The sequence below is a fragment of the Octodon degus genome, unplaced genomic scaffold (genome assembly GCF_000260255.1).
Source record: "Octodon degus isolate 3935 unplaced genomic scaffold, OctDeg1.0 scaffold00038, whole genome shotgun sequence".
Lineage (NCBI taxonomy): Eukaryota > Metazoa > Chordata > Mammalia > Rodentia > Octodontidae > Octodon > Octodon degus.
Genome location: NW_004524614.1, coordinates 4921459 through 4927519, shown reverse-complemented (window position 1 = coordinate 4927519; position 6061 = coordinate 4921459). Strand labels below are relative to the sequence as shown.

Below are 6061 nucleotides of genomic sequence, written 5' to 3'. Positions count from 1 at the left end.
AAAAGCAAAAAGCTGGTTCTTTGAAAGATTATAATTCCATGAATTGCTCTTGGACTAGTAAGCCTTGATTCTTTTATATTATCTTTAAATTTTCCTTGCAAATTGAATAATTCCTTTTTCAGGTTATCTATATTTTTGATTTATGGTAACCTCTTGTTAATTAGGACATTTTGCCTAGAAAGCTCACCTGATTTACTATTCATAAATGAAAATTTTACTAAGTGCGCTGCCATTTCATAACAAGGATCTCTCTTCCTGCTTCCAGTAACATTTACTTTAAGCTATCATTGGCAACCCCTCCAGTGCCCTTTAAGAGTTTATAAACATCTTCTCAATATCCTCTCAGCTTCCTTTATTTCTCTGTCCCAAAATCAATGCTATAGGTCTAAAATATGTCTTGTTACAGCATATCTCACCTATACGGAAAAATCTATCATTATTGTTGTGTAACAATTCACTCCCAGAACTTAAGACTTAAGCATGGAACATTCTTTTTTTTTTTTTTTTTTTTTTTTTTTTTCGGAACCGGGGATTGAACTCAGGGTCTTGTGCTTGCCAGGGAAACACTTATTCCACTGAGCCATCTCCCTGGCCCAGAACAGGACTTAAAACAGCAACCATTATACTTCACCCATGACATTGTGGAATAAGATGGGGAAGAGCTAGAGTAGGCTGCTCTTTCTTGAGGTCTCTCAGGGAACTGTGGACAGATGCCAGTGGAGACTGAATGTCCCGGATGGCTCACTCACTGGATGCTGGTGGGTACTGGCTGTCAGGTGTGTGTGTGGGTTCATTTTGGTTGTTCTCTTAGAGACTTGAATTCAGCTCTACAGCTTCTCACATGCTACTCAAGGAAACCAGCCTGAAGTGGCGTGGCATTCTCTGACCTAGCTGCAGGAGCTATGCAATGTCCCTCCCACTGTGCTCCATCAGTCATGAAGGTCATAAGCCAGCCCAGATTCAAGGCAAAAAAACACAGACACCACCTCTCATGAGAAGAATGTAGGAAAAGAGGTGAGGGCCATGTCTTTTAAGCATTCTACTGTAACTTTTTGTTCAATTTCTCCTTAAGTTTCACAGCACAGAAACTCTTTTTGGTTTCTATGATATTGCCTTTCTTGCATATTTCCATAATTTGGCCATTTAATTGTTTCTACTACTCTTTTAAATTACACCTACTCCCTATTAGGTCACTCTTCTCTTGATTCTGAGATGCAGTATCTTCCCAGGACCTGTCCTTACCTGGCATCTCTTTCCAGATAGTTCCCCTGGATAGTGGAAGTATGCTTTGTCTACTCAGCACCCTGTCTTTGAAGAAAGGACTGTTCTTTTCTTCAATCCTCTGTTCAGTCCATGGGGTAGGAGCAAGTGGGGATGAATGCCCTCTCCGTAGAGCTGGATACTTTATCTGTTAGGGTGTTGGATAAAAACAGAATCCATTTGCATGCATCATCTGAAGGGCTTTTAATGAAGAAATTATTTGTAGAGATTGTGGTAGTAGCCAACAGCACAAAGCCATTTTTATCATTTAATCTGAAAAGGAGAGAGGAAGAAATAGCATTATTAGAACCAGTAAGAATTCTAGTTTTGCAGAATGGTTACTCAAATGCAGTTGTAGAAGGATGGAGCCTCTAATCATTTGCAGCCTTCACTGGGGAGACAGTAGGTAAGAAATAGACCAGCTTTTTGTCTTTTTTTTCACCAAGGAAAGGAGCTGATACCCAGCTTGTCATTATTGGAAAGAGACTTTACAGCATGTTTGAGGGAGTCTGTGGGGGTTGGGAGCCAGCCGGCGAGGCACCAGCTTGTAATAGGCTCCACAGCTCAGGCCTCGCTGAGCCTCGCCTTTGTGCAGCCAATAGCAAATGACAGTGCTATTGTCCTCTTCACAGATGCAGCCCACTATTTGCTTGTTGGTGATGGGCGGGACTAAATTAGGCTCTTCCTTGGTGCCTGAAGCCTCCCTTGGGGCTAGTGCATTGTACGGGTCCAGTCCCTTCTGGGCCACCAGTATGATCTCTCTCTCTAGGCCAGAAGCCTGCTCTTCATCAGAAAGGATGCCACCTCCAGAAGCCATAGAGAGGATGGCAGCAAGCCCACTAGGACCGCGGCTCCTCCGGGCCTGCGAGGCCTGTGCTCCAACTCCAGGAAGTAACCTTGAAGCCATCACACCTGCCTCAGCTTTCTGTCTTCCTCTGGAAATATCCAGGTCCAAACACAGCACAGAGCCTGCTGTCGAGGGATCCTGGAGTAGCAGTCAGCGGGGAGAGCACGGACAGCCCCACACGGAGCCCAGGAAGATGCAAGTCGATGTGGGAGAATGGTAGATGGGGAACAAGCAGCAGAGGTGGGAGGAGCTGTTCTCCACACCGAGTAAGCCTGGGGTAGATATTCTAAGAGGACTAGAATCTCACCTCCATTCCATTTTCAGGTCAGGTTATCTGAGATCAAAAGGTTTATGTATGCATTTATATTTATAAAATAACAAAAGTTTGTGAATCGGTCAGTTTATTGTTATTATAAAAATGGTCTTGGTACATGTGAGAAACATTATATACTTTGAGGACAGGCAATCAGAACTATTAGGACAAAAGACAAACTATAGTTTTAAACTCAATCTTGATTTAAAGGAAAGACTATAAATTATTGGCTGGAATGCATTTAGCACAAACTCAGATCTACACAAACATGAAGCATTAAAGAGTACAAAAGATGCTGGAACCCAGTGAGTCCATACCTAAGTTTTAGCTATAGAGCTTCAAGGACATGCTATTCTTATATACTAGTTTTCTTCTGAGACAAGTTGATTTTATCTCCAATACTTAAGGCCATTCCTTGACTCTTTGCATGAATCCGTATAAGGCCAGTAACCACGGCATCAGGCCTCTGGTGAATTGGTGTCACGATGCTGACATTTGTGAGTGCATTTTCTCCAAATACCGAATGAGTGTAAAGGTTGGCTGCTATGAAGCCTCAGTAACCAGAAAGGGCCTTCTCTGGGGTGAGACACTTCATGTTGGTTGACTTTAATGTGTGCTGTAAATAGTAATTTAAATCAACCATATTGATGTTAACTGTCACTTTGTTTTTCCATTCAAATTCAGCCCACATCTGGTGGAATTCAGCATCAGTGCAGGTTGCAGACTGGATATAATCCATAATGTCAGTGTGGCTCTCACTGAGGACCACGCGATTTCTGTCACTTGGTGTTCCAGAGGCAGCATAAACTATATTACCAAGAATTATTTCATTTTCTGTTGATGCTACTTTGACATTAGCTTTAATATTTGCAAAATCTGAGGTGCAAGAGTCAGAGGAGAAGGCTTTTCCACAAATTTCAAATGCCCTAGAGTAGGCAGCTAACTCCAATGTGCTATTCTGCAGAATATCACTGGCTTGGTTCACAACAAGCACATTCAGGACAATGTCGAACTGGTTGATACGATCATAAGCTTCCACCTATACAGGATCCGAGAAACCTGTCCACTGGGTGACCTTGTTAAGCTTAGATGCTAGGGGATCTGCGGCCTCTTTCCTCTGAGTTTTACCCATTGCTGCCCACAAACTCTGCTGAAACTGGTCTTCCTTGCAGTTCATTTCTTTCTTAGCAGTCAGCTGCATGAAGGAAATGGGGTCAGCAGGCTGAACTGTCACATTCCTCTTTTCAGATTCTTTCTTTTGGGATAGCTTTTCTTCTTCAAGTTTGGCAGATAACATTTGAGAAAGAGATTGCCTGCGCTCCTTATTGAAAATGTCATTCAGTAAAGGTGAACATTCAGACAAGACCTTGAGGCACAAGGAAATTTGGTCTACATCATCACCAGTAATTGGCTTCTTTGGAAGAGAAGATTTTCCCAAATGAAGGATAGTTGCCATGAGCAACATGACCTCAGCAACAAAAGAATTTCACTTCTTTTGACCTTGAACCAGAGCTACATAGCACAAGGTAATCTTGGTTAGAGTTGTGGCAAGAGAGGCAGCAACAAAAAAAGTTTCCATCCAGGAGAAATGCTCTTGGGGAGGTCTGTCTTCCTCTTTCTTGGTAGGTCTAGAACTGCTGAGGGCACTCTGAATTGCAAAGGTTCCCATTTCAGTAACCAATTTCTGAGTTGGCCCCATAGTTATTTCCTCTTCAGGTTTTATTTCACCAGTTTTTTTCTTCATTTCTGACTCAACAATTGGAATCTCACCAAGCGACCTGTGGACCTTAGTCATCACACTCTGAATGTCTTCCTTGGTACTACAGATTCTCCCAGGATCCATAATACTCCTTGATAGATGGTGACAGACTTAACAGAATGAAAGACTTCAAGTATCTTCTCAACAATCAGCATTCTCAGGTTATCAGAGTGCTGAATGGCTTCACAAACAAGCTCCAATACAGCAGCGGTTGTTGCTTCATTACTGTCACTGAGAAACTCCATTAACACAGGAATAACATTTCCAGCCATATCTGGAAACCAGACAGAAAAGGAATGCAATGTTCATACAAGAACTTGTTTGTATTTGTCAGTGTCTTTATGCTCAGATACATTATTTGTTTTAATCACTTCCTTCTTCAAGACAATAACTAGTTCTTCAACATTCCTAGAAGAGGCAAGATCCAGCGCTAATTGCAGAATTTTCTTGTGTACTTCTGATGTACTCAGTACTCTTAGGATGGCCATTACCGGATCTTGGAGGACTCGTTCATGAGCAAGACACTCGTTTAATTCTACCAGTCGATCCAGAATGATGAACTTTACATTATTGTCACTTTCTTTAATGATTAAATCAATATAACATTGATTTATCTGTGCCAATGTTTCAAGCAAGCATGGATAGCTGGCATTAAAGGTCTAGAAATCCTGCTTCCTTCAATTTTCAAAGAAACCAAAGAGTAGCTCCTCGAATAAATTTATTAGGATGCTGAGGATCCTTTCTGTATGCATCACACACAAGAATCAATTCTTGTAAAAGTCTCCTATCTGGAGTTGTTTTAGGAACAATTTCCCAATATATCAGGAACAATTTTTTTGATGGTGTGGTCTTAAAGAGGTAGCACAAAACTAATGATGGTCATCAGGAGTCCTGGAAGCTTCTCATCATTCAAGATCGTAATGATTTCTTTCTTTAAAGCTTTAATTTTTTATTTTACTAGGTCATTTCTTAAGCTAATTTCAGAGGGTAGTTCTGGATCCATTGACTTTAATTAATGTATGACACACGTTTGCAGCACCTGTCATGGTTTCTGATTATAACCAATCCCCTGATACAGGATTTAGGAAGTCAGATGCCAGAAAATCAGTTGGAGTGGCAACTGATCTGGAATCCTTGGCTGATGTTGGAAGGGGTGCAGACCAAGAGGTTTAAAGACCAGGGGAAACTGGAGCTGCCAAGGAACAATTTACTGACAAGTGTTCAGGGTCTGAATGTGAATTAAGACCAATAGAGGCTACCTGGGTGTAAGGTGGATAAAAATAATCATGAAGGGGCAGGGGAGATGGCTCAGTGGAATAAGTGCTTCCCTGGCAAGCACAAGGGCCTGAGTTCAATCCCCAGTTCTGAAAAAAAAAAAAAAAAAAAAAAAAAAAAAAGAGTGAGACGACCCAGGGCCCTCCAGATCCTGAATAGGCCCAGAGCATAGGCCTGGCGACTGAGTGAGATGACCGAGGGCCGCGGGATCCTGAATAGACTCAGAACACAGGCCTGGCGACTGAGTGAGATGACCGAGGGCTGTGGGATCCTGAATAGACTCAGAACACAGGCCTGGCGAGTGAGTGAGATGACCCGGGCCCAGTGGGATCCTGAATAGACCCGGAGCGCAGGCCCAGTGAGAGAGTGAGACGACCTGGGGCCCGCGGATCTTCATTCGACCCAGAGTGCAGGCCCACCATGGAACCCTTCAGCAGAACTCCCTGCAAAGAGGCCAGAGACAAGACCCACTCAGCTGATTCAGGAGCAGAACATTTTGCCAGACTGACACAAAGGGTTCACTCTAACGCCTGCAGCAGAAAGAAGTGGAGCACAGCAGCCAGATCCAAACAACACCCACCTGGAGGAATCTGAACTTCATAGATCC

At 42.8% G+C, this 6061-nt stretch overlaps 2 pseudogenes; both read right to left on the bottom strand.

Moving 5' to 3' along the window:
* Positions 1–1732: 1732 nt before the first annotated feature.
* LOC101579022 lies at positions 1733–2167 on the bottom strand (annotated as a pseudogene).
* A 593-nt stretch (positions 2168–2760) lies between these two features.
* Positions 2761–5225, bottom strand: LOC101571188 (annotated as a pseudogene).
* Between the last annotated feature and the right edge of the window lie 836 nt (positions 5226–6061).